The sequence below is a fragment of the Platichthys flesus genome, chromosome 1 (assembly GCF_949316205.1).
Source record: "Platichthys flesus chromosome 1, fPlaFle2.1, whole genome shotgun sequence".
Taxonomy (NCBI): domain Eukaryota; kingdom Metazoa; phylum Chordata; class Actinopteri; order Pleuronectiformes; family Pleuronectidae; genus Platichthys; species Platichthys flesus.
The window spans coordinates 8,561,567-8,589,141 of record NC_084945.1 but is presented as its reverse complement, the minus strand read 5'-3'; the positions used below and the strand labels follow the sequence as shown (position 1 = coordinate 8,589,141).

Here is a 27,575-nt window from a genome sequence, read left to right as displayed (position 1 = left end):
TCTTAACAACAATGGGCCCTGGCAGCAGCCCTTCCATTCATTATTCATAATGTGTTGTAAGAGATAGCCCATATCAAAAGTTTGCAGTTAAAAGCTGGTCCAGTCTTTAGATGTAACATTCGTGGAGAGTTGTGTTTACAGTTAATTGTCTTCTCTCTGTGAGCGCGGTGATGGCTGCCTGGGAAGTTTTCTGGTCATTGCCTTGTGATGTTTGCTTAATAAAGGAGCTTTTGCTTGAGCGGCATCGAATTCTTTTTGGCATTTCGTCATTGATCCGCGATGCTGCCTGGTCTGTGTATCACAAGCTGCCACTGTGGATATAGCCCATTGAAATGATGTGTGGTTATGCAGGTGCCGCTCTTGCCAGAAACCACAGGTACGTGCACCAGAGACTCACCGCTCTAACACACAGTGGAGCTTCTGTATCATAGAGGTATATAAAAACACTTATTAACACTCCAGTCAGTGTAGGATTGGAGTTCACGGGTGATGGATATTATATGAAGAGCTAGTGATTTAAATGAGCTCGTTTTCTGTTTCTGAGTTGGTCCAAATTAAAGAAAGTTTTATAATCGATGAATGAATTAATGAATACTGAGTATTGCATATTTGCCGACTCTAGGTACAGTCTTTCATTGTTGGTTGGCTGGTTTGTCCATAAGCAAGAAAATACAAAAAAATATAAATCAGGGATGAAAACAATGCAATTGGGTTTGGATCTGGATTTTTTAACTTTCTTTAACATTACAGTAAAGGGGCGTTTCTCAATATTTTCCTTGATTGTATAATTATAATAATAATAATCAATGGATCTCCATGAAAAACATGATCAGGCATTAATCATGAGTGTGTGCAATTTGGTGGAGATCCAAATCCGGTTTCTTAAGGGCACTTCAGGGCCTTGGTGGCGAGCCTGCTTGTTCTGTGATTTTTTTTAATAACACTAGAGACATTTCTAATGATTTTTATGAAAATTAATGTGCTATTTATCAATCTATATTGCATATGATACCCTGTATCCCCATTAAAGGAATAAAAAACAACAATAACACACAGCATCACCTAATTGCCATATAATTACCAGTGGTGTTTGTTTCACCGGATTGCTGAAGGGGTCACATGAGGTGATGAGTGATTTTCCCCCTTTTCCACCTTGAGCAGCGCCATTTGTTTGTTGCCGTTTTCCCCAGAGTGGATGGCCTTCAACAAGGTTCACACACGAGCGTCAGCATGGACACAAATACATCTGCATGTGACTGAGGCTTGGCAAAAACAATTAAACAAGTCTCTCGGCAGCAGATGGGCCTCGGCGAGACAGGTGGGACACGGAGAGAATGAAATTAATTCTTGTTAGACGGTTTCAAAACAAAGCTCCAACCCGGAGCCGCATCAGGCACAGAGAAAAGCATACGAGTTGTATACATGTATTGAATTTGTTTCCAAAAAATTGAAATAACTGTTTACCTTTCCACTGCTGCTGCACTTTCATTCAACTCAACACGGCAGAGCTGTCGGTACGAATATAGATCCCGCGCTTCTAACTGCCCGGTTGCATCAGAGCAAATTAAAAACACAATCAAATCTTTTCACCTTACAAGTCGCAGAGAGGGCATTCTGTTTTAATAACCCATAAAAATGGATTTGTGTTTGTGTATAATTGATTACTGCAGATTTGCAGTCTACCTCCTGGCCGGCGTAAGACTCACACTCACTCTAATAAGCGTCCACATCAAACCCGGCAGCCAGACTGCGGTGAGGCGAGGTGAGCGAGACAACATGCTCCTCACACTTTCCAGATTTCGCCCGTCGTTTTGGCACGCGGTGAATGTACGAAATACATCTCTGACTCACTGGTTTTACTTAGTCCCTATAAACCTCATTGTGTTACGTCCTGTCCTGATTACTAAAGTTTATACTTCTGTTCTGTGTTGTCATTGTTTACTCACCCCTCCTCTCGTTTCAGACTCCTCACTCCCTCCCTTGTGTGTGCTCCACCTGGTTAATTATCAGCTCCTCCCCGATTGTTTGCACCTGTTCCTCATCACCTAGTGTATTTAGTCTTTGTGTTCCTGTGTCGCGTTGCCAGTTCGTCTTTGTTTCCCTGTGTCTCAAGCTTTCCAGCGGTTTCCATTATTAGTACGTTTCCAGTGTTTCCGACCCCGGTCTGTGTATTGACTCCGCTTTTGGCTCTTCCCTGTCTGTGCCTCTGCCTTCTCTACTATTGTCAACCCGTGTACCGACCTGGACTGGATCTTCACCGACCCCTGCTACTGCCTGACACTCATCGGAATCGTGTGTTTGTTATTGGACTGCCTTACCTGTGTACCGAACCTGGACTGGATCTCCTTCGACTACTGCTACTGCCGACACTTATTGGAATTGGGTTGTTACTGGACTGCCACTCCGTGTACCATATCTTCCAGTAAAGTGATTCCTTATCATCTCTGTCTCCGAGTCGAGCATTTGAATCCAACACATCCCAGTACATTACGCATCGTACATAAGTCAAAGGTCAATACATTAGCTTTGCCCCGCCTTAAATGTGTTTGAGCAAGTTAGAAATACAAACGTACGCATGAATAACACCAGATATAATCACGTGGGAGCCTACAGGTCGTGTGCAGCGGCAGTCTCTGGGGACGACCTCTCCTCTGTGTAAATGAAGGTTAATAAGAGAGGCAGTCTTCATAGATTGTTATGGAACACGAGTAAATCCTCTTAGAGACCATGGCTTGTGGTTTTTACTCTCTGCCAGGTTCACATTTCAAATCAATATGTTTTGACACTGGAGTGAGGCAGTATCAGATCTGCCTCCGTGCATCACAGTGATCCTCGTGCATTTGCCAACTAGACAAATACGATTCTCACTTCACCCTTTATTCTGTGAGGCTACGTTATTTTAGTTGCAGTTTAATTTTTTAGAATTAGCTTATATGTGCATGATTTAGTTCAAACAAGTGATTTGTCTTTCGCAGCTATGAAATGCTTCATTTGCCTTTGAAATGTAAAATAGAAAGTGTAGATTCAATCCTTCAACATGACCCAGGGGGTTTTGTCCACATTTCAATGTCCTTATTCTCTTTGCCTCTGGTGTAAACTTCAGCCCCAGCGATGGGATGTTGTGGATGTATGAGTGATGCATTGTAACGCTGGCATCAAGGCTGCAGATAAATTAACACGGTCTAGACGGCGCCTAGAAAATCACTGTCTGCTGACCTATTTCAACCAGTGGCATCCACACGACTTTACGGAATGATATTGGACCAGGGCCGTGCAATTTATCACCGCCGCACAAATTGATGAAGCAAAAGTTCTAACATTTGCTTTGTTGCGTTTGCGTCTAATACTTTGTGACAGTGTTTGTTCCTCTTTGTGGTTTTTTGCCGTGCCACCGAGAAACAGTGCGTGCGTGTCATTTCGGAAGCCGTATCCTTTTCATCTGGGGTTAGAGCTTTCTTTATTTTCCTCATTACTTCCCAACGAAATATGTGTGTGTATGTGTGTGTGTGGGGGGGGGGGACATTTGCATACTGGTGAAATTAAAAAACAACATTGAGGAGCCAATTCGCAGGCACTCACTCAGAAACTGGCTTTGATGGGGTTTTTTTCTGCAACGGGGGCGGGATTGTTGGGGCCCCTTCACTGTGGAAAAAAGCAAAGGTGTGATCTGCTCATTGTTTCACTTCTTAATGAAGACTAAACGTTTGCATTTAACACGTTTCGTGCTCCTCAGCCGTCTCCAGCTCCCCACGTGGCATTAATGGGTTTCCATAGAGACCCAGACGCATGACTGCAGTTGTTATGTGTATTATTAGAGGCAAAGTGATGATCAATAGCTTTGCACAATCTCCACTGGAGGAACATTCAAACAAATGTTCATACTTGTAGGCACATGACAGGATTTTTTTCTTCGGCGTGGTGCATTGTGCATGTATCCATTGGGGCAAAACACTTATTACTGACTCAAGTTTGATGTAGAACTCGACGTGCACACAGAAACAAGCAGAACAGCCATGAGACGAGTGTATTTTCTGGAAGAACAAAAATTGGTTATCACAGGCGTAGTGCTGCAAATGTGTTTTCTACTAAATTGGCTGGAGCATTACACGTCTCCTTGTCTTTCCTTCACAATCACCATGATGCGTGACAGCCATGACACTCTGACCCGGACAGGTGTTACCGGCAGAAAGAAACGGCACAAAGGTCATGTTAGTCCACTATTTTATTTAATTTCCTTTTACCAAAGATATAGCTGTCATGAGATGTATGGCCTGGAAGGATGAACTTTTGTGTTGTTCCACTGCAAAAAAGAAACAGATTTGCACTAGAATTCATGGTCTCTATTTATTTATATATTCAAATTCCACTTGCGTTCATTAGCTTTGTACGTTTGTATCTTATCTCAGAGTAGGGCTGCCTTCAGGCCTCTACTATCCTAGTATGGATACCTGGGGTTTTTACTCTATATATGGTTACTTAATGCCCCCCCCCCCCCCTTTAGTATAATTCTGCATATGTGCCATAATGTACTCAATGCATAATGCATATCATGACCCTTTTTATAAAGTAACCGTCTCCCGATGGCCATTACCATCCTCATATGTGCTTTTCTTACGTGGGTCCTGACGCTCGGCGAGTTCTCCCTCACTCTGGGCTCCGCGGCCTCGTTTTAAATTGAATTATTAGAATGAGAATTAAGAAATGCCATTGTCCACAGCGTCTTCCATTCAAAATTGCCGGGGCATAGTAGAATTAGTGTTTAAAATAGAGTGAACCCTATATACACACTGTACTTTGCCAGTTCAACAGTTTTTAATCATCTCAGTTGTAATTTTCCGGCTGAATCATCATTTTTAATATTGAGCTGCGAAAAAAAATGCACAACGACAACTAAACACTAGTCAGCTGAATTTTCATGTATTCTCATACTTGAAATCAAAAAACAAAAACAACAATAATACGAGGCCGGTCTTCTACATGTCTTTTTGACAGCACCTATGCTGATGCTGATACGTCTCTTTCACCTGCCGCAACTGTCTATTCAAATTCCTTAGACCTTAATAACTGCATAATAGTTATGTTACACTGTACAAACAAGGCGCAGCTACTGGGACACTTTTCCCCACAGATTTTGATATAAAACACGATGCTTTATGACTCTTATTCATTCATAGAGGGAGAAACCTATATTTTATCTTGCTGTAAGACTAATTGTCGTTCAGCGACATTGGGTGTTGTACAAATATGCCATAGCTGAACGGAATAAAAAATAGCAAAAAAGAGCAAGGAAATAATTAGTTTTCTGCAGCCTTTGGTCACAATTTATTAAAGATAAAACGACTGAAGTGTTTTTTTCAGTATTGGATTGAAGCAAGTCTGTGCCTTCAATGTTGCATAACACTGAGACATGATTGCGGTTGATTTAGTCAGGAGGAAAAGTATCTTTGTGGTTTTATAAAGCTTTTCCAGAGATAGAATTCGAGGCATACAGACAAATATTGACACATTTTTTATTTTTCCTCGGATGTTAGACTATTCTGCCTTTTCTGCTTTTTGGTAAAACCCACATGCTTATGTGTTGAAGGGATCCTACCTTGACAAGTATAACACTCCATGAAAAATGCTGCAGCCCGGCAGGCAAATGTGCTCCTGTAAATGATTTGCGCTAAGAAGAATGGTCAAGAAAACATGTCCACCTGCAGTAAACGGCTCTGCATCTAAAATTATATTATTCAAAATAATTGGCCACAAGAGTGTTTTTTCAAATAGCCGACTTGCACATGAACAACATCATGTACATGTACAACATCACATAACAGAAATAATAACAGCCATTTTTCCTGGCTCACAATGAGGCAGATGTAAAACTTTGACAGAGAGATGTTGTATTTATGTTTAACTTTTAATGTAATGTTTGATTTGATCTCAAACAACATTATTGTAATTATAATTAAACATTAGTTTATTGTTAATTATGCTAAAAATGTACGTTGAACACCAATTTTGTTTGGGAATTATGTGGTTAATTACTGAATTTAAAATCATGCAAATGCACAATACGCTGCCTTAACACACTCATAATGATTTACTAACTCCATAAAAGGCAAGTGAAATGCAGCCACCACCTCAACACTTATTCTTTCTGCCTTGAAACTCATCATCACCAGTGAAGGTAAAGTGATACTGCACATAGCTGCTTGTTTTTATCACTTGCTGTAGGCTACTGATACAAACTGTGCACGGGAGAGAAACCAAACAATCAGGCAACTCAAACAATGTGGTTTAGCCGGCCGGTGCTTCCCCTCTGATGTAACCAACAGGAGCGTTCCTGCATCAACACACTTAGAGCAGCAGAAACTCCACATATATGTTTTATTTAGATTGAGGCACCAAAACAAATTTGGGTAGGACATGATCATTTGTTTAAGATTGAATGGGTGCATAGATAAACAGGTGCTTAAGGTTTAGAGAGCTGCAAAGACATAGTTTCATAGACCAAACCTCATTTCAGAGCAGCCTTCATGGCGATATAACCCGACTTACTCCTTGACTCTCGTCTACACCACTAAAGCCACTAGCAGGACTTGTCACTTGAATTTCTTGGGCCTTAGAAAACTGATGCTGTCTCAGAGAGGTGCTGCATCTCACTAGCCCTGAGAAGCTCCGGGCTTTTCGGTCTAGTTTTAACTTTGCCTTTGTACCACGTTAAAACAATGTTTACCTTGCTAGTGTTTGGTATCTTGGTTTCAACACAACATTGCCTACATGACCAGACAATAAACAACCCTGACATTGTATCTTAACAAATTGGACCGAATAACAACCGAGATATGAGCGTGATTGCAGACACCAGAGGGTTGTATTACACAGGTCTTTTCTTTTATTGAATGACAATCATGAAAAAAATTATTTCATAGATATTTGTTATTATATCTAATTATATTGTTTTGAAGGTTCAGTGTGTAAGTTTTAGGTGCAAAACAATCTATTGTCAGAAATTGAATAGAAAAAAATCCTAATGTTTTCACAAGCGTGTTAAGTAATTGGTTTCTTTACCCAAGAATAGGTCCTTTAAATTTAAATACATTATATTTACATCAGGAGTGGGTCCTCTCTGCAGAGGCCGCCTTATTTTATACAGTAGCCCAGACTGGACAAACTAGTCACCTTCTGAGCTTTTATGACAACTGAAGCTCTTTCATGTTTGGAAGGGGAGAGTGAGGTGAAGGATATTCAGCTGCAATACGCAACCTCGCCACTAGATTTCACTAAATTCTACAAAATTAACCTTTAAACCAGGTCCTGAAAAGTAAGGATGCTGTTAATACATGAAAAGAAAGATAACTATCTGTATCATAAGGGTTCCTTAACAGGATTATTAATGCTCAGACAACCTAAACACAGAGGTGCTTTCACACATTTCTACCAAAGTGTATGACTCTTATTAAAAGCTAATTTGCATGGTAGGCATTTACTACAGGTTAAACACCAGTGTAGCTGCTTTGCGTTTGTTTGAATGTGACTGGTACTTGTGGACTGGGAAGGATAAAAACATCCTGCAGACTGGATTTGAAGAGCTGGAAAAAAATCAGTTGTCTGCAAAAGTATGTCAAATGTTCTTGACTCCTGGTTCTTCTGAGGAGGAAACTGGAGACACAACGGTGGTTGTGTTTTTCTCCCCCTCTGTTTCTAACCAGCACAGGTGTGAAAGTGTGCTACAATACACAACACCCTTGTCCACCTACAGGCCAAATCCCATCCCCTCACATTACTTCCCCCCAGTTTACAGATTGGGACTCAGGGGAGCAGACAGTTACTTTGGGTTTCATCACTTTTATTCATAATTCATGGGTTTCACAGTGATGAAAATAACCACATCAGCATTCAAGCATTTTTTCAGTGATTTCAACTATGCAGACAAACATTAATTTGTGCTTTGTGAAGCATCCTGAGCTTTCTGCACAAGAATGATGGGAGATTTCAGTGAATGGATCGCTGAAGCTCTCAGCAGCGCTCGCTCCCTCAAATTAGATCTGCAGGTCATTTGTCATTTAGGCCTCAGAAACTCCTTTTCTTTGTTTTTCTGCTCCTCTCTCTCTCCTCCTTGACCGTTTCTCTCTCCTCTCATTCCATGTCTCCATATTTACTCATTTCCCCCCTTGTTTGTGTCTTTGCATTGCGTTTGATCTTCCTCACAATAACGTGACATTGTGCTGTAGATTAAACATTCTTTAGAACCGCGCTTCGTGGGATCGAGTGGAGGAGAAGCTGCTTAACAAACAAGCACTGCTGGAAAAACTACAAGCAAAAAAGTACTGCAAAGAAGAAAAATCACTGCATGTAAAATTCATGATGTATTCTTTAGATGCTTGGGTTTAAAAATGGCCTGCTTTGCTTGTAGTCTTTTAATCTCGTAAGCAATGACTTTCTTTTCAAAGCACTTAATTTGAAGTCCACAACAAACTGTAAATAATGGATTACTGGAACTTTCTCCTTCTTAACCCACATGGTGTAATAACCTGTCAAGATTTCCCACCATTTATTTATTTACCCTCGCAGTGACACACTCTCTCGGAGCATTCCAGCATTTGTTTGGGTCTCAAAGCGAGTGCAAATAATCTCTCAGAAGAAAATTAAGCAGACAACAACCAGTGATGCTGCTCTGCCGAGGGCCAAGCATTTGGGTATTTGCCGGGTCTGACTAATACTTGTATTGCGTTGCTCAGACAGCTTCTTTCTTTGCTTATTTGTAGATATCAACACACAAGGGCTTTGGAATATCTGTCTCCTGCTAATCTCCTCTAGTTTCGCAACAGGCTATTATAATAACACGGTCTAAGTAAATAGCCCATCTCCTTTGGTGGTGGCAACACATTTAATCATTTTTTTTTTGCAATTTAAAGAGAGAAATGGTCGCTGTGTCCATTTGGTTTGAAATCCGAGAGGAAAAAAAATATTTTTCTTTTTGTCTTTGAAGTGGACATACTCCTGCTGACTAATAGCATTTTTGGTGCTGGAAATGAATTCTGCTCACACGACAGTAAGTTGCTGGTTAAAGAGAGTGTCTTGTAAATAACAGGTCACAGGTGACGGCCCCTGTTTTTCATCAAACACCAGTTTGTCCTTGAAAAAAAGGCTCAGACTTAATATTATACTTAATGTTCCTTTTAACAAACATTAATGAAATCTTTGTAAGTAAATGGTGTTTACAGTTTTTTTATTATTCATTTGGAACTCAGAGCTGCTTATAATTGTCCGAGACATTGAAAGTGCTAATAAATAACTGGCAGCATATTAATACATCAATGGTGTTTTATTTAAAATGTATAAACACTATTGAACATCCAGGATATGATACATTTGTGTGATTTTTGAATTTTGATCCATGTACATGCAACATTTCAAATAGTAGATTCAAAATAACAAGTAAATAAATGATTAATAATTAACTCTTTATTTGTCAATGTTCAATAAAAACACAGGTTTTCAGATTTAACTCAAACTCAACACGACCGTGATACGACTGTGTGGTTTTGTACGTGGCCATTTCTCTATTTGATTCTAATGTGCTTCTTAAAACCATAAGGTCAAATGCATTCGGTGGAATGAGGCTGTGGACACACGACAGCTGAATAAAGCCTGGGTACACATCGAGTGTCTGGCTGCTCCATGAGCTCGAGGCTCAGAGCTCAGATGAACCGCTGGTACTTCACGTTGAAAGGAGTCAGCTGAGGTGTTTCAGGCCTCAGCTCCAGACGCCACCTCCTTCCCGACACCTCTTCTCCATCCGACTGGGAGCAGCAGCCCGCACCCAGGGCACGCTGGAGGAATTACATGGACCACCTGACCTGATAGCACCCCGGTGACCCCCCACAAGGAGCTGGGGGTCGTTGCTTGGGGCGATAATGTCTAATAGACTTTGTTCAGCCTCTTGCCATCGACCCCCAGAGAAAAAGCAGGAAATGAATAGACAGAGAATCATTTTCTTTTTATCATTGATGCTCCATATTACATTCCTACATTTAACAGAATCTGACTTTACGATCTGTGACGGCCGTAATCAGGAGAGACTGTTAATTAAAGATGTCAATCACTCACTCTTCAAGTCAATAAACAAGTACCAAACAGTACTATGTCTATATGAGGTGACTTAAAGGCAATAAATAGGAACTGCTCCACACACAGGTTTGCAACTTAAATAGACATTTGTGGGAGAAAGAAAAATAATCATGGAGAAAGTGCTTCAGGCGTCCCTAGAGATGCTAGAGGTGTTATAGTTATTGGGGGGGTCTGTATGACGCAACAAGAGTTGGATGCTTCGTCAGCGAATCCTTTGTACATAGTTTTCTCCACCTGTCCTGAATGTGCCTTCCAGTGTTCTCTCCTCTTTAATGTGTATTTTGGTTCAAACTAAGAGTCCGTCAGTGTGCAACATTTAAAAAAAGTAGTCTCAGTCGTGCGTTGAGAGTTTGACAACACAAAAATTGCCCTCTGCTTCCACTTCTTCTTCTCCTTTGAGACAGGGTCGTTCAGAGTACTTTTAACATTCATCCCGGGAGCTCAGTTTAATTTATTACAAATGACTCGTTTGTAGACAGTGCAACTCCATATACAGTCGAGGCCGCAATAAATAAAGGATAAATGTCACCGACTGCACTTAGACGGCAGCGCCACTGTTCAACAAGTTCCCGACCAGAGATGAACACGCGGGGAAATCTCTACATCAAGTGTGGCAAATGAGGCGTGAACAAACACCGGTGAAATTGTTATAAATCATAATAAAAGATGCAGGAGTGAGGAAGAGTGCTGCTCAGAGAGTGTTAGAGCACTCAGTGAAATGAATACTGTTGTGTGCGAGTACGATTCTTCTCCCTCTCGCCCTGTTAAATCTAATGTGCACGTCGAGCGCAAGGATAAAAACACAATAGCGGTGGCAGACACTCAACAGATTGTCTATCCCATAATAAGGGTAATCATTAAAAAGTGAATTTATGTCTTTGTACTCCCCGGCAGAGTTTTAAACCCTGGGTTGACCACAGTGCCTAATGAGGTGACACATTGGGTTCAGTGCAGCCATATTGAAAACATTTGTTTTCCGGTCGCATGTGAAATGTCCGAATTTGTCGTATCTATGATGTATCTATGAATAGAGCAGCAATAAATTCAAGATCATTCCTAAAAAAGACCACAACCTTGAAACAATCTGAAATGGTAATTACTTAAATAGTATATTTGTACAGTTGCCAGAACGTAGAAACAAGGTTAAAACTGTTGGTCCGACCGTGGGAACAATATTTGTTTATGGCACATTTCTGATTTAATTATGTGGGGCATTCGGCCCCTTTTGTTCGCACTGTTAGTGTATTGTTGTGCGGTTTTAGTCAATTTGGGCTCACTTGTCTAATCATTTGTTCCTTGCAGTTGGACGAGGCTACTGAGTCGATAGGAACTCTGCCCAGAAGTGTTGTCTCTTATTTGCTCAGGCATTGCCAAGATGAGCTTGGGCTGCAACCAAACCGTGAGTGTCTCACTGTGTGTGTTTCCAGGATAAAGGATTTATTTATTTATTTTTTTTTTATTACATTTCACAAATTCAACAAAATACAACATAATCAACTGCAGAGGATATTTTTAGCACAGAAGACGAGCAGCTAAATTACAGTCGTGCTTTTTAGGGAAAGCGTCAGACATTTCTGAATTTCAGATGCTGTAAATTAACGTAACAGCCCATTTAGCTATTTATAAAAATGGCAAATGTCAGAAAGTCAGAGCAGAAATTTATCTTTTGCAGTTTCAAGTTGTCAATATTGATATTTAATAACCTTCAGAAATGTTTCGTAAATAATCCAAACAGCAGCTCAAATATTCTACCAAGAAAAGATGATGACATGTTGAATTATCTTTTCCTCATTAGCTGCTCCAGTTTCTCTGAGATTTCACTGAACTAAGTAACTATCAATGCCACGAAAAAACAAAGTGTGACAAGGCTGTCGTCTTATTTTGCGTAATCAAGTGGCGGTAAAAGCTAAATCCATTATTCGTTGCCACCCGGACTGCGACGCATTGCCATGCACCACTGGTCCCAGCACATCCTCTGCTGTGCATCCCTTCCCACTGGGATCACAGCGAGTCACCCAGATACTAAACTTCCCCAGTGGGAGAAGCAACCTCGATGTCCCGCAGAGATTCACGCTTTGCATCAACACATAAATAGAGTGTAAAATGTTCTTGTGCTGCAAAAAAACTGTATGAATGTGGTCACTCATGGTAAGGCTGGTGAAATATATCCCCCCATTCTGCCACAGGCTGGAAACTCCCCAACCAGACAAACCATGTAAACACACACTGACGCTTCATTTCCTTTACAAAACGGCCTCAAACAAAATAAAGCAAACAAAGAGGCAACAACACAAACTTTGAAGAGCTGCCGCAGACACACTCATCGTTGTAGATGGAGTCTTGCATTCACCTCTGAGTTGCTTTTTGACGAATGAATCTGCAACATGAATGTGCATGTAATGAAATCTTACAAATGGATTGTTGTACTGTAAATATATGACACTGAAGACCAAAGCAAGTTCAAGTCCGGCTTCACTGAGCTCAACAGCGGCAGTTCAAAAGGAAGTGAATCACAAAGCTGGTTAGAACCTCTGGGTTTTTCTATCCGCCTATGAAACAAGGGAAAAGATAATGAGATCGGCTGGATGCAATGATGATAATATGGTAAAAAGGGAAATTAAATGTCAAACGCAAAGATTATAATCCCTTGACCAGAATCAAAAAAGCTACAGAAACATTTGAAATCTCTAAAATATGATATCTAAGGCGATCAATACTTGCATTAGATAAATAAGTTCAAATGACTGTGGTTCTGTTTTTGCAGTCGAAGCAGAGGTGGAGGAGAGGAGTTTTAAAAAAAATCACAAGCCTGATGAATTCTATCCGACAGGAATGGTGATTAATAACCATGAGGAATATTTAACAGTGTGGATTATCTTTCTAATAAAAGACAACAGAGGGCATCGTCTTTACTTCCCATTACCACCACAAAGTCCCATCATGTTATTTTGAGCTGCAGTGATGGAGCAGGAGAATAAAAGCATCAACACTCACATGGATCCTGTTGGGGGATCAAATACACTTGCAATTAAAATGCAGCTATAATTGTCATTGTGTTGTTATTGAGTGTGTTAAACTCACTGTTAGAAGCTCTGTTTTTAAAACCGGAGTGAAAAAACTGAATATGACTGATCTATAAAAATATCTATTGCTTTTTATTTCCTAGCACGTTGATGTTAACTCTTATGATCCTGCAAGACTCCATGTATCTGATAATAGTAATAATTGATCAGTTGGGCTGTTGACAGGTATTGATTTGATCCTCTGAACGTACCACAAACCAGAGTTAAACCCAAATCTTACCTTAGTGGAATACAGGCCCCAGGACCCTGAGACAATTCCCCACTAACATTATAACCTTTTATTTTGTCGGGACAGCAACGATATTAATAAATAAGTATGATTTATTTTCAAAAAAATGTTTTTCTGTATAAATGCATAGTGGTTAATCCTCGCCCAAGCAAGGAGATGACGGCAGCTGTGGTTTAGGAGGAAGAAAGGGTCATCAGCTAACCAGAAGTCCGGCAGTTTGATCCCTGGCACCTCCAGCCTGCATTCAGAAGTGTCCTTAGGCAAGAGGCTGAACCGCACACGGAACCTGATGACTGCACCACCAGTGCATTACATGACATCACATATAAGCTGTATGAATGGGTGAATGTGACTTGTACTGTACTGTTGGCAGTGCTAAGTGCTATAGCAGTCAAAACTATGTAGGCTACATCTCTTTGAATTTGGCCACTTCATATTTTATATACAATATGTCACAATGACCTTAACTTGCTTTTAACAGCCAATCAGGGACCAAAGTCAGGGACGCTCAAACAGTCCATTAACAGCAGCCTTCAGAAAACTTCCAGTGTCGTGTCTCTGTTCTGAAGACATTTATCTCTCTTCTTCCTCAGGTGCCTCTTCCTCTTCACCGGTGAATAAAATACTTTTTACCTTGTTCAAAGCCAATTAACCTGATCCATGGACAGGTGTGCCAAGTGGTGATGCCAAAAGGTCCCCCCCCACCATCCAGCTGCTGCACGACGTCTTCCCACACAAAAGTATTGTGACCGGTGAACGACTCCCCGGAGGGTTTTGCAATATGGTTTTCATCAACACACTGAAGTGCCCTTCAACAAGGAAGTGAACCCTAACTGCTCAAAGTTCGCTCTGCAGGTGATTCCGACCTTTGAGGGAAAATGATGTCTGGCTGCCACTTGTGTTTTGTATCACACAGGGAGGAGGACATTGAATTCTTTACAATTATGGCTTACACATATAAAGTGCTTGCACATTTTTATAAGCACTTTAAATGCGTCTCATTCTATCACATCATGTATTTCTCACTACTTTTTGAATTTTGAGAAACCAAACATTCAGTTGATTAATGAATAAAGTAACCAACAGATTGATCCATTATCAATAAAAATTCCACTAACAATCCACTTAAAAAAATCCTCACAAAATTAGCCGGTTACTGGTTGGTTGGTTGTGCTCCATCTCAACAGTTGTGTGTCTGTTACCTCCGCTATGCAGTTGCATGACATGTAGCCGTCTATCTAAAAGCAACTTGAATAGTACTGTTATATAATACTGCATTTATCAGCAGCACAAAGTATAAATCTAAACAGTAAAAGAAACAGCTGCTTTCAAGGTCAAGAATAAACTATGAAGCAATTTGTGAACAAAATTGTGAGAGGTTTGAACATCTACATTTCCATGGCAACTGAGCAAAAGTAATGTGGTCGCCTGCATCGTGTGATATCTGCAGAACCAGCACTGGAAGGGAACAGTAGCTTAACAGCCTCAACTAGGTTCAATATGTGGATCAGATCGATTGTAAACGATTCTCCGTTCAACTCAGAGCAGTAAATAACAGATCTGTTACGAGCCAACGTTTTCTTGGCTAAGCAGCAAACATTCATGTGACCCAGCCACCGTCCTCGGGCTAATTTTATTCCATAAACTGAGGCATGGCAAGGCCAGGCTGTAGTAGCTGCTTGGTGTAATGATCCACCGAATTTAACCGCTGTAGGATAAAGTGTCTGAAGTCCACATTGCTTTAAGGCCGGACACAGAAAACATTTCTAACTTAAAACAAAATAAAGTCCCAGCAGTGACCCTCCTCCATCCTCCACCGCATCGCTCTCCACACAGCCTTGTTATGCCTGGCAATGTTATTGAGGTTAATGTCAATAGGGGCGGTTGCTTTGATGGATGGGGAGAAGCGGCATTTAAACCGTGAATGTTAAGACCGACAAGACAATCCTTCAGTGAGAGAAGAGCATGCAATGGCTCCGAATGGCACGGCCGAGAATTAATGTCTACGTTTCTTCCCCGTGTGTTATCTGGCCCGATGCTCAGGATAGTATATTTTGCTCCTCCTCATCCGTCTTCTTTTCTGACTCTGCAGAGTAATCCATTTCCCTCAATTTCAGGTCTTGAGGCTTGCCACTGAGGGGCCATGAGATCAATATTTGCCAAGTTTAAACCACAGGATTATCCGTCTGTCAGGGCTTCCAACAGGAGCGCTCATCTGTGACATAAATCTCGGACTGTCCTCCACCATTTGAGAAGGTCACACCTCCAAAACAGCCTTTGTTATATTGTACACCTAAAGGATGGATTAGGCATAGTCGATAGTGTCACTCCTACACAAACACTAGCGCACAATGAGCCTTGAAAGTAATATTTTAAATTGACGAAATATGATTCAGTCTATCTGCCACATTCCTCTTTTTTTGCTATGTTATTTGAGTTATTTGAATGCAGAGGAGACACTTTGTTTTGTGGATTAGTTTAACTATTTATTATTGTGTTTCACATATGCATAAGGAACACTTTTTTGCAAATTTGTCGGTTCTTAAAATATCAACAGTTGGAGTAATTCTTTAAAAAGACCTACACAAAAAGCAAAAAAAAATACACAAGTATAAGTTGAGGGTCTTTATTCCAGATGGTCAAGTCCCATAGTATTAAAGTCAAGAAGTTAAAAAAACAAACAACAACCCCTTTCATTTTCAGGGTAATTTTTATTTTTTTGTAATCAATTATGCGTTTAATGCATAACAGGGGCAGATTTGGGCCATGTTCATGAAATTAAAAGAATGTGTCAGTCAATGCGATGATGGGTGTGTGCAATTTTTTTTAAATGAAAATAATTTCCACCGCACTGATGATTAATCTTTATCAGGCTTTTGCTACTGAGGGAATATTTGTAAGTTATCAACTCATTGTTTGTTTTGGTCGGTTCACGGGTTTTGTGGACGTTAATTAGAATATAGAATATCGTCAAGGCTTTTTAGTCATGAAACTACAAATTAAAAAATGAATAAGCTAATGAATGTTTTTTCTTCCTTGAGATTGTGAAGAATAGACTCCTAATAGTGGATATAAATAAATTCAGTTTTCCCTAAATTGTCAAACTCATTTACAGCAGCGTGAATATATTTCCTTAAAAGTCAAACCGGTGCTGAAGTCACTGATGGATTTCCTGACAGACTTTAATGGATCTGTCTTTGACAAAACAAAGCTCATCAAATTTGTCTCATCGCGAAACACTTGGTTAAGTATTAATATCATGTAGATCAAAACATCGTTCTGCATTATTAGTCACTATTAGTGCCGTTGCTGCCAGTACAACACGGGTAGATCATGAATAATAGGCTTTGTACAAATTGATCTGTGAGCAGGATTACACAGAGGAATATCGGCAGTGTTTAAAAAAAAAGAAAAAAACTTGGCCTGTCACACGGGGCTGTGTCCTTGCTCGACAAGCGAAGGTCAACAGAACTTCACATTAATCTCCCAAAGTGCAAGCATGTCTTTGCTTTGCCCTTGCAGAGTAGCACAGCACTTTTGGGTTCATTACTATAAATCCTTGCCACGTCTAGCGCGGTGCATTGTTAACATTCATTGCCCGACTTTAATACGCACGGCTTAAGAAATTAGGTAAACCTGCTTCCCCCCCTGGCTCGGCTGCAGACTGTGTGATGTTCCTCTGTACCATCCGGAGTCACGCATGACACAATCACACACTTTCTTTCCCATAGTTGATGTGATACTGATGTAAAGATAGACTGTCAGTGAACGTGATTCTCTGTAGATCATTTCATACCTGCCAAATTAATATAATTAAGAAAATTGTAGATTTACCACCCAGTGTTTTAAGATGTGGAACGACTCATAAAAAGCCAACTGCAGCATAATGAAAGTAATATAAAGTGAACACACTACATATGTGTTGCTGTGGCATTAAAAGCGGTTGTGGCTGTGATATGTTAAAATGAATGCTGCTCTGGATTTGATGTGTTCAGCTGTCCAGTCTGCACAACTTGGGATACTGGTGGTGGTACGAGTCGCTGGGCTCCTTTTCCAGACCCCAGCACATGGTCTGGGGCACATGATAGAAGTGTAATTAGGACACATCCAAATCAACTTTTGCCGGTTTATGGCAGAAATAAATTTTGTTGATAGCATCAGTGTCATCAAAAGTGTCGAATCGCAATTAATCACGGCTGCGTTCCGGTCGGAAAATAGGAAATAAAAGTTTATCGGTGGTGATTCAAATATATAAAGAACGCGTCACATGTGCTGTCGAGTCACGATGTTCACATCAACCCAATTTTACAAACTTGTGAACTAATTACAATAATACATGATGCCATTGCCCGTGAGCTGGCGACTTGTGCCGGCAGCCTGGGACGGGTGAGGACTACTAAGCGTCTCTTCTGAAACACATGAAGTCACCAGCTGCTTATTTGTGCTCCTTGTGTTTCCAAGAACATCTTCACCGGGGGGGAAATAAGACGCACAGAGGTTAACAAAGTGCAGACTATGTTAGGCTCGGTCGAGGAGACGGGCGCATGCACAAGTAAAAACACCACAGCACGGACTTTAAATCCTCACTCTGCTGCAACGTCTGGGTTTACTGTGCTGCTCACGCACGCTCAGAGGATGTCACTGACAAAGCTGATTGATAAACGACCGTTTTGTCCGACCACCGACTTCCTGCGCTGGATTTTTAACTCAAATTGAATTTCAAGCTCCAATGAGATGTCAGTGTTAACACACTCGAAAACCCTCTCAGGGAAAATGTTGCTGTCAATGCAGAAAGACATTTTGGCTTTTCCTGCCTTCATTCTTTGGCCCTTTTCCCAAACACCCTCATTCATCATTCATTCAAATACACTTTGAAGGATGGGAAGTTAACCCCCCCACACACACACACACACACACTCCCGACAGATGTATTCTGAAAGTACAATATTCATCTTACAAAGAGATTCCTTACATTCACATCATCTGGCGTTTTCTTTGACAGATCTCAGGGTCATGCGGGTGGAATGAGTTTAGCATTGTACGCTGTATGTTATTATGTAAAATTTAACAGGTTGATGTTTAACCTTTTTTGTCTTACATGGGCAGGGGCTCGTAGTACTTCCTACGTTTGTAAATTGGTGTGTAACAAATTGCCAGCCATTTCAACAATATTACAAGTTCTGTTATTCAAATCGAAATATTTAATTCAAGTGGAAGATTGGGGATTAGCCTCCACTTATGACAGTGAGTGTATCAAAGATTTTTCAGAGCATTTCACTTTAAGTTCACTCCAAAGCCCCTTTGATCTCCTCTATCTATACCCTCTCATGTAGGTGCATGTGGTTATTATTATTAATACATGACATCAACATTTCACAGTCTAAACAAACTGTACATCCCGTACGTAATCAAAGAGTCTGCTATCTGATACTAAGGCCCATTTCATTAATATAAATGTTGCTAAAATAGCTTTCTGTACAATTCCAAAGGACCAAAGTGGATGGGCAGCTTCAATGTTCTAAATGAGTAACAAGGATGAGCACAATTATTCTTAGAGGTTAATGTTAGACTCCTGAAAAGCTCCACAGTAATTGATAAATGGGAGTATAGCCCAGAGATGTATTCAGGGTGACTGGGCTCCAATACGCCTGGAGCAGCTCTTCTACTGAATTATTAAGGACTGCTCTTTCCCCGTTTCTTTGGAGGGAGCAAGAGGTTCAAAAATTGAACATTACAGTCAAAAAATATCTTGTATCAAGGGTTTTATTTAGTATAATTTTACCCATTTGTCACTTATTTGTGGTGTTTTTGTATTTAACGGGACATAATTAGTTGATAGTTCATATGAAAACAAAACAAATTTGAATTTCAAATCTAATTAGGTTTCAGCGGGTGACTTTTTTAAATTCTGGTGCCACTATGGAATTGTGGCTTTATGAAACAGTCCTCACAGGAAGTAGTCCCCTCTGTTAACCTATTCAATATTTTTTAGAGTGATCAGCACTGAGTGATAATGTTTCTAAAATCACATTTTCCAATGAAGAATGTAGCGTATTGCTAATCAAGAGTATTGTTCTTAGGTGTGCTTTCTATTACAACCTCATGATACGAGTGTGACACAGTGGTCTCAATTCATATTCAAAGGCCTTAATGGATTGTGCATAACCTAGGTAACACAAGCATATCCTAGTTTACCTGAGCTATTTATGGTTACCTAACATCAGCCGCTACAGCTACTGCTGGGAGCTGATGGAAGCTATCGTGCAGAGAGGTAGGGACATTTTCCATGGCCAGAAATAATCACAACTCATACTTGCAACTCCCCCACTGTTTGAAAGCTAAGTTGACTCAATTGTTAAGCAGAAACAGAACAATCTCTTTCTTTGTCTCTGTGCCTTTCTGTTCCAGGACTTCTGGGACAAATCCCGGTGAGTTTCTGAACCAGTGAGTCATTGAACTTTTAAGAGGTCACAATGGCCCGGGATCAAAAATCCTTCAGATTTTACCGGCCCTCTCTGTGCCTGTCATGTTTCTGACCAATTCCAATTCTGACTATTCGGTGAATACGCAAAGGTCAGTAGTGCACACTGCTTTTCCACTCATGGCTCCTGTACATGATCAGTGTGAATGTACACCACAACTGATTGAAACAGAAATGGCAGCACACCACATAGAGCTTGAGTTAGAGCAGTGTGAGTGGTGCCATTTGTAATGTTCTCAGGGAATCTCACACTGACTCCACGCACTCTGCTGACAATTACTTCAGTGCTAATGGTAGCCTGGAACCCGGAGCTCATGTTTATTTGCAGTCCCTCCCTTTCAGACCGATTCCCCGTGCGTCATTAGACTGGGTCCGCCGGTCACAGCACTTCATCTAAAATGTCGCCGGTTTGATATGACGACTGACAAAGTGGAGCACCCAATTTGCCCCAGAAGCATTTTCGTTAGCAATCAAGATGGCTGCAGCTTCGGAGAGGTCTGTGGAATCTGCGACAGGCACAAGTTAACAGTATGAAAAATTAAAAATATCCAATCCCTTGTTGCTCTGATTGGATGTAGGTCTGTTCTGGGACCAGTCAAAACGTCACATCGAAATTAAAAGTGTTTTAAACGAGATACATTTGGGGGATATGCTTATGCATGTTGCCCATTCATTCATAAGTCACTGGATATAGTTTTATGAAAGCATATGAGTATACGAGCATATTAGCAATGATCATAAGGAAAACCAGTAACTTTATCATACAAACATGAGTCTAAAAGAAGCTGATGGAAACACATTGCCAGCTAATTAGCCAGCTAGTCACATTAAAGTAAATTAGCTGTTGACCAGGCCAGGACTGGACCAGAATCAAATGGGCTTCTGGAGAAAACCTCATGACTCTGGAGTGCTCTGAATAAAAAGGCAAAACAATGCTTTGATCAGATGTCCAATATAACTTATAATCACCAGTGGCAGCAAACCTCAGAAAACACAAATCGGAAAATTTAGCAGGTTTCTGCACATTGCACCGAGGGTGTTCAGAGGAAGTCGGAAGATGAATCAATCTACAAAGTGAAAGGTCCAATTCCAGTTTTGGCAGCTGATGCAATGAGGGCAACACGTGAGACACAGTACAGTAGAGTGTTATTTCCATGGAGGCTCACACAATCGTTGCAGACAGGAGGCTTCTTCATTATCATTCAACACAGGCTGTATTGTGAAAGATTGTTTTAATGGGCCTTCTCCATTATACGGTTGGCTTCAATGCATCATTATGCAAATAGTAAATATATTGCTCCGCCGTATAAAACTAATAAAAACATTGTTTACCAGATAAGATTTATATATTTCTAGATATATACAATATTATACAGTTAAGTCTCCTTCTTACACCTTCAGCCCCTTTTATTGAATATCATTATAGAAAATCTATAGTATTTGGACATTCTTTCCTTTTCATAAACCACTCTATAGCCTTAAATCAGCATTTATAAAGCTTGTATTCCCAAAAAAGCAAATCTTCATCTCCATCCCATTAACCAGCAGAATACAGTGCGTCCCTCTTACAGTGTGAAAATTGTTATTTTGATGAGCATTAAACTGGCTTCCTGGGACAGATAATAGTCTCACACAGAGCTCACGGTCAGCTGCTCTCACTCTACGCTTAAACTCTTTCCGTGGGTCGGATTCAAAAAGCTTTCAAAGCTGAAATAATCGACTTACTTCATCTGCTGTACAGTTATGCTCATATTTTTCTATTCTAATTTGAAATTCAAATTTGAAATAAGTGCAGCACACCTGGACGGCTCTGCAGGCACAATGAGCGCGTGCTGCACACCCTCTGCAAATCGTCGCATTAAACGGACCAGAATGCTGATGGCCATGTTTTTTTTTTTTGGAGGAGAAAAGTGCACTGGAGTTTAACCCGGCTCCTCCACAGTCAGAGTCATGAGTCGGCTTGAACTGAGCACATCATCCTGCTTTCACCTCAAAACATAAAATAGATCTGGAGAGCACCTGGAGGGAGGAAGGGAAGTGGGAGGGCAAGTGTCCCTGTTGGCCCCTTGACATCCTCCTGTGAAGATGACCTGGGCACACTGTGACCCGCCGTCCATGGCGCTGAGCGGGGGGGTCAAGATTGATGCCACGGCTGTGAGCCTGAGGTCATGCTATCTCTCTCCTGCAGCTGCTCGTCTCAGCATGCTAGCTTCACCAGTTTCAGGTCTCAGGAGGTGGAAAATGGGAAACAGTGGTCCACATATTGCTGTTTTTGCAATATATAATAAATACTCTGAACTTTGAGCCTGCACTAGTTGTCTGCGTCATACTGAACCACTCTGATGCTCTGTTGTCGCTGCAGATGCCGCGTTGCAGAAATTGTACCATGCAGATAATATAATCCATTTCAGAGAAGAGATCCAATTAGAAAAGGACCATACACTACTTTTTTTTATTGTACACATAATCACATGCATCTGTGTTGGTATATGCTGTTACAATAAGTTTTTTATGTAGTTTATATTCTTTTTATATAAAGGTGATACATTTATTTCAATTTGATTCTCTTCTTTCATCTGTAAGATGTGTTACTTCTGTAGCTGATTGATTTTCAAATAGAGTATTGATTATTTTAAAAGCAATGACAGGAAATGGCTTCTTGTTGTTTGCTGTTTAACTGTTTCCTTCTGGTATTGGTGAGGTGCTTTGTAAATAAAAGTTTATTATTATTATATTATGTTTTAGAAATACAGCAGTCAAGGATTCACTTTCAGATTCAAACAAAGACCTGTACTCTCCAGGCCGGTCCGCTGCGGCTGCACAGCTGAGTGAGTTTCCTCCGCTGTGACGTTTTCTTCTTTTGAACTCGCTGAAAGCACTTCAGAGCTTTTTTTAATGCAAAAGCTCAACTTTTATCCAAAAATGTCAGTGTAACCAAAATTCAAGAAAATGCACTTTCCCTCCTCCGATGTCGGAACGTGCATTATTTTACCTGGAGTGCTGTATATCAATCACTGCCATCACAGCACTGCACTGCTTCTCAGTGGCGTTTCATGCGAGGCACTCAAAGCACTGAACTTTACCTTTGAACAACTCAACGGTTTCCTCTCACAAAGCATGAAGTCGCTGACGATGATCTGCATAATCTCCTGGGAACAGTTTAATTGGGAGCTGCAGGGGGTCAACATAATAGCTTCAAGGATTGTACATTATAATGTAATCTAGCAATGAAGACCTGCGTTGACAAAATATTGTGGATTTCTTTGTTTTGCCGCCACGTGTCTGAAAGGGTGATGATTCAATCACTATAGGGTTGGACCAACAAACTGCATGTACGCACACAGCTTAGCCATGTTGTAAATAACATCAAACAAGCACAGATCCTTTCTGGAACATATATCCCCTGAAATGTCCCGTTAGGCTTCCTGCCAGTGGGATGCCGCGGAGGCAGGCTGAGCACCCGATGAATATTCAGTGAGATGTCGCCGAGTGTCATCCCAGCAGGTGGGGAGAGGGCGACGTGCTGTATGTAAACCCGCTTTGCAGTAGCTGTGGCTCGCAAAGGAAGTCGCCGCTTGTAGCGAGCTCAGTTTATGTGTTGGAGGTTACTTTGAAGCGGCCGCGCCATCATTATACACAACATTAGACACCGCCGTGCTCTGCAAGGATCTCGGCTGCGTACAAGCGGGAGTTCATAACCTCCCATACATTATTTCGCAATTATCTTATTACACTGTGATGTTGATATCGACACTTCCCCTCCCCACGGTCCAGATTGCGTTACTCAAACTTTCCTCTTTCACTTCCATTTTGCCACATTGGACCATCTGGCCCATGGTGGTGAGCTCATCCCTGCAAGGTACAGCTGCAGAAGAACACTGCCACACTAATCTATTATCTTTGTTGTTTGTTTTGGGAGAAAAACACAAACGCACAAACCCACAGATAACACGGCCAGTTCTCTCCATGCATGAGTTTTGTCTGCAGGCAATTTTTTAGTCAGTTTATCTTAAACTTAAGTTGCTCAGTGCAAAGGAAACGTTGTACCTAAAGTGATAGGGCCTCCTTTTGTGACCCCGAAAATGAATTTGACAATTTAGTCACAACTTTTATTTCCTATTAGTGGCACTTTTTATTTTTTCCTTATTTTGTGTGACCTGGCAAATGCCCCAGGTTTTAATGAGAAATCTGTAAAACAGTATACAGACTATTCATTAAACTCTAAACAAAAAATCACAAAACAACAGGTGAGGTGTCACCCAGTTGTCCAGGTCACTTTTAATGACGTATCGCTCATGTATTTAAATCTGAAATGTGTGAACTGTATCCTGTCTCTCTGAATTAATAAATACATGTCAAATGTTGTAAATGCTCAGAACAAAATAATGAGTGAAAGTAAAAGAAAAACACCTGCATTGTTTTTTTAATTTGTTTACCCGAGTGTGAGCAGCAACTCAAAACATTAACGTTTTTAAATGATGTGACATTTGCATTTAAAAACAATATTTTTTTTTCCATTAGAGGATAAAGGCTATATAACCTTAATTGAGGATTTGTTGGCCACAGTATGTAGGATGGCTTCCAGATAAGCTTTTACCACCTGTAACACTGTGAAATTAGTTTTACATGTACTGATGCCATTCATGAGTGTATCAGGAGGAAATGTGGCCCCGAACATAATGTGGCGTTCTGAATTTTAGGGGACTTATCTTAACAAGGTTCTTTTGGCATAATTGGCAAAGTCGAGGGAAAACGACTGTCGACAACAGATTGATGAAGAACTCACCTCAAGTGTCAAGTGATGCATCGGATTTAACTCTTCAGGCCCCAAAATCTGATTTAATATGGTGACGAAGACAATAAACAGATTTAATGGTGCTCTCCTCATGGATGCAATGTTGACCAGGATCATCACATGGCTGGAGAACCTGCATGCTCTGATCTGAGTCTGTTATTTGTATAATATCAAATAATACTATTAAAGGCTAACAGTTACCTAAAGCTGTGTTTTCAAACTTTCTCTTCACTTCTGAAAACCATTCATATTTGCAAGTGAATGCAAAACCCTAACATCGAAACTATGCTTATGCAGTCGCGTTTATCAAAACACAGGTGCACTTTCACGGGATCTGCCCTGTGCCGCATTTGAGAAGATAAATTTCCTTCCGTGCCCTTGTGTATTTTGGGATATAATGAGGGGAGTGTGGTCATTCATTTCTTGTTCGAAACTTGAAAAACAAAGTAATCTCCAAGTAAATCACACAGTGAACATTATGTCTAATTTGCATCCATCTCGCATCAAAGACTGATAGAGAGTCCGTTTGAATCTGTTCTTGGATTTTGGCTCGAAATAGGAATATGAGAGCCAAGCAACTTAAAATGTCACATTTTGATCAAGTATTTTCTAAAGAGAAGTCCTGATTTCACTAACATGTGCAGCCCGTTCTTAGTTTTCACTGCACTTCAAAAATGTCCACTCTGTGCTTGCCCTACATTGATTTGGCAGAGGCGCCTATAGCTGCCTTTACATCCTTGTAAGCTTGTACTTTCAAATTCTAAAATTGGGAACACAACATGACCCACATTAAAAAATGTATAAATCCAAATATAAAAAAACAAAAACACATTTTGGTGACTTTTTCCCTTCCTCTAATTATTTTCCGTGGCATCTCAAACACAGGCTTTTCTCAACTGAATTAAATCAAGTATTTTTATAATTTGCATTGACTACCAACAGTGGTGTATGATGGTGCATCTGTGCAGGGACATACACAGACTATTATGAAAACTGCATGGGTGTATATATAAAGTACTTGCATTGTCACAGTGTTGACGGGCGCTGTTCTTTTCTGTGTTTACACGGCCGTTACAAACCCCTCCCTCTAGTTGATATTTCCCTCTATTCATATGAGACTTTATGTACATCAAATATTAATGTTGTACCAACTGAAATGGCCGCTCCAAAAAAGGGATGACCTACTTCCCACATTTAGCCCCAGAGGAACTGTCTTTGGAAAAACATGAGAGAAGGATGTTTAGCCAACAGGGCCGCTCTTACAAGCCTCAGATGAACATGGTTTTTAATCGCACCCTGGTTCTGTCTCCGTTTTCTCCTCCTGCAGTCCAACCAGACGTTCAGGAGACAGGCCAGGGACATTGACTTACTTAAAACACAACCAGGTTCAGAAGCAGGATTAAAAATGTATTCTAGTCATTTACATTTTTTGGGCCAAATCCCAAATGTGGAGGGACGTGTCTAAGAATTTGATAAGATGTGAAAAGCTGATTCCATTTGAAAAGTGTTTGAAATATGTGTGGGGACTGAAGGCCCCTGCTAGTTTGGTTGTGAGTGACATCACTTCTGGTCTCTGCTTTTCCAAGGTAAACAGCCGATTGGTTGTCTCCGCCCACATCTGGCGCTCCACCAGGATATAAAGCTGTCAGCGTCCAGCATGGTCTTTCTTCTTCACTTCTTCGCTCTCCACGCCAGAGCCTCACCCTTATGTTTGGACTTCCAAAAGTGAAGCCCAATCATCTTGATTTCCCCCTGGTGGCCGGCTGCAGTATAGGTCTTAAACCCTCCCTCCTCCTGTTAGTTTATGGACCAAACTAAAACGTGAAAGGACATGTTAATCATTTTGTTCTCCGATGATTTCTATAGTTTTAGGCCGTTCATTGTTCATTTCAAACTTGGTTTTAATTAGTAATTTGATGCTAAAGTCAGGTTTGACAGTTGAGACTCACCTGTGATTGGTTGAGTGTGCGTGTCTGTGGGACCTTGATTCTGCAGCTCCACCCCCCCATCCCTACTTACTCCAAATGACATAAAAAGCTCAAGATGGCTGCACACACCTCCTGGAAATGTTTGCTTCATTTATGCACAAGGAGAAAGTGGAGATGCATCGTCCATCTTTAAATTTAGTTAGCATATAATCCAACTCAGGGTAATGTGGTTCTGTCCCCTGTGCAGACCAGAAATATGGAGAAGGGAAATATGTATGATGCTCTCCTACTGAATAACAAAATCAGGGCAGATATAAAAGCATGGAGGATGCCATATGGACAAACCCCATTTTCAAAGGTTTGCTGTATATGATCAAAGTGTTAAACAATTTGAATAACAGAGTAACTGCAATTCATAGTTAGCAGAGAAAACAGGATGACAACGTACAACGAGCAGATATTTCGAAGGCTGGAGCACAGCTGGCCATCGGCGGACGATGAACATCAGTTGAGAGATATATCATCAACATGGTGAAAGGGGGAAAGGGTTTAAATTCAGACCCCTGCAGCGAGAACACGTGTGAAGTTTAGCAACGACTGTCTGAAGTTTAACCGACTGTTCTTCAGTTGTTGATGTCAATGAAAACACTGACGCAGGGAGTTATTCATCCATTTAATCCCGAATAAACCCACCGAGCCATAATGTGAACACAACAGGTATTTGAGTGATGCGTTGATTCAACAGTCGAAATCTGAAATATTTCAACTCCATTTTACGACTCCTCAATGTGAGTGAATATAAACAAACCACACGGAAGGATCACCAGTACGGTCATCTGAAGAGGCTGGCCGATCAATCATTTATAAATATGCTGCTCGAATGGCCTCGGTAGAGATTCTGGGTATTTTGTACTGAACCACGATACTTAACCCCACCAAC

The 27,575-nt window shown here is 40.7% G+C and overlaps 1 pseudogene; it reads left to right on the top strand.

The window, feature by feature from the left end:
* Window positions 1-27,575, top strand: part of LOC133957404 (WD repeat-containing protein 19-like) — a 60,518-nt pseudogene that overhangs the window by 22,908 nt on the left and 10,035 nt on the right.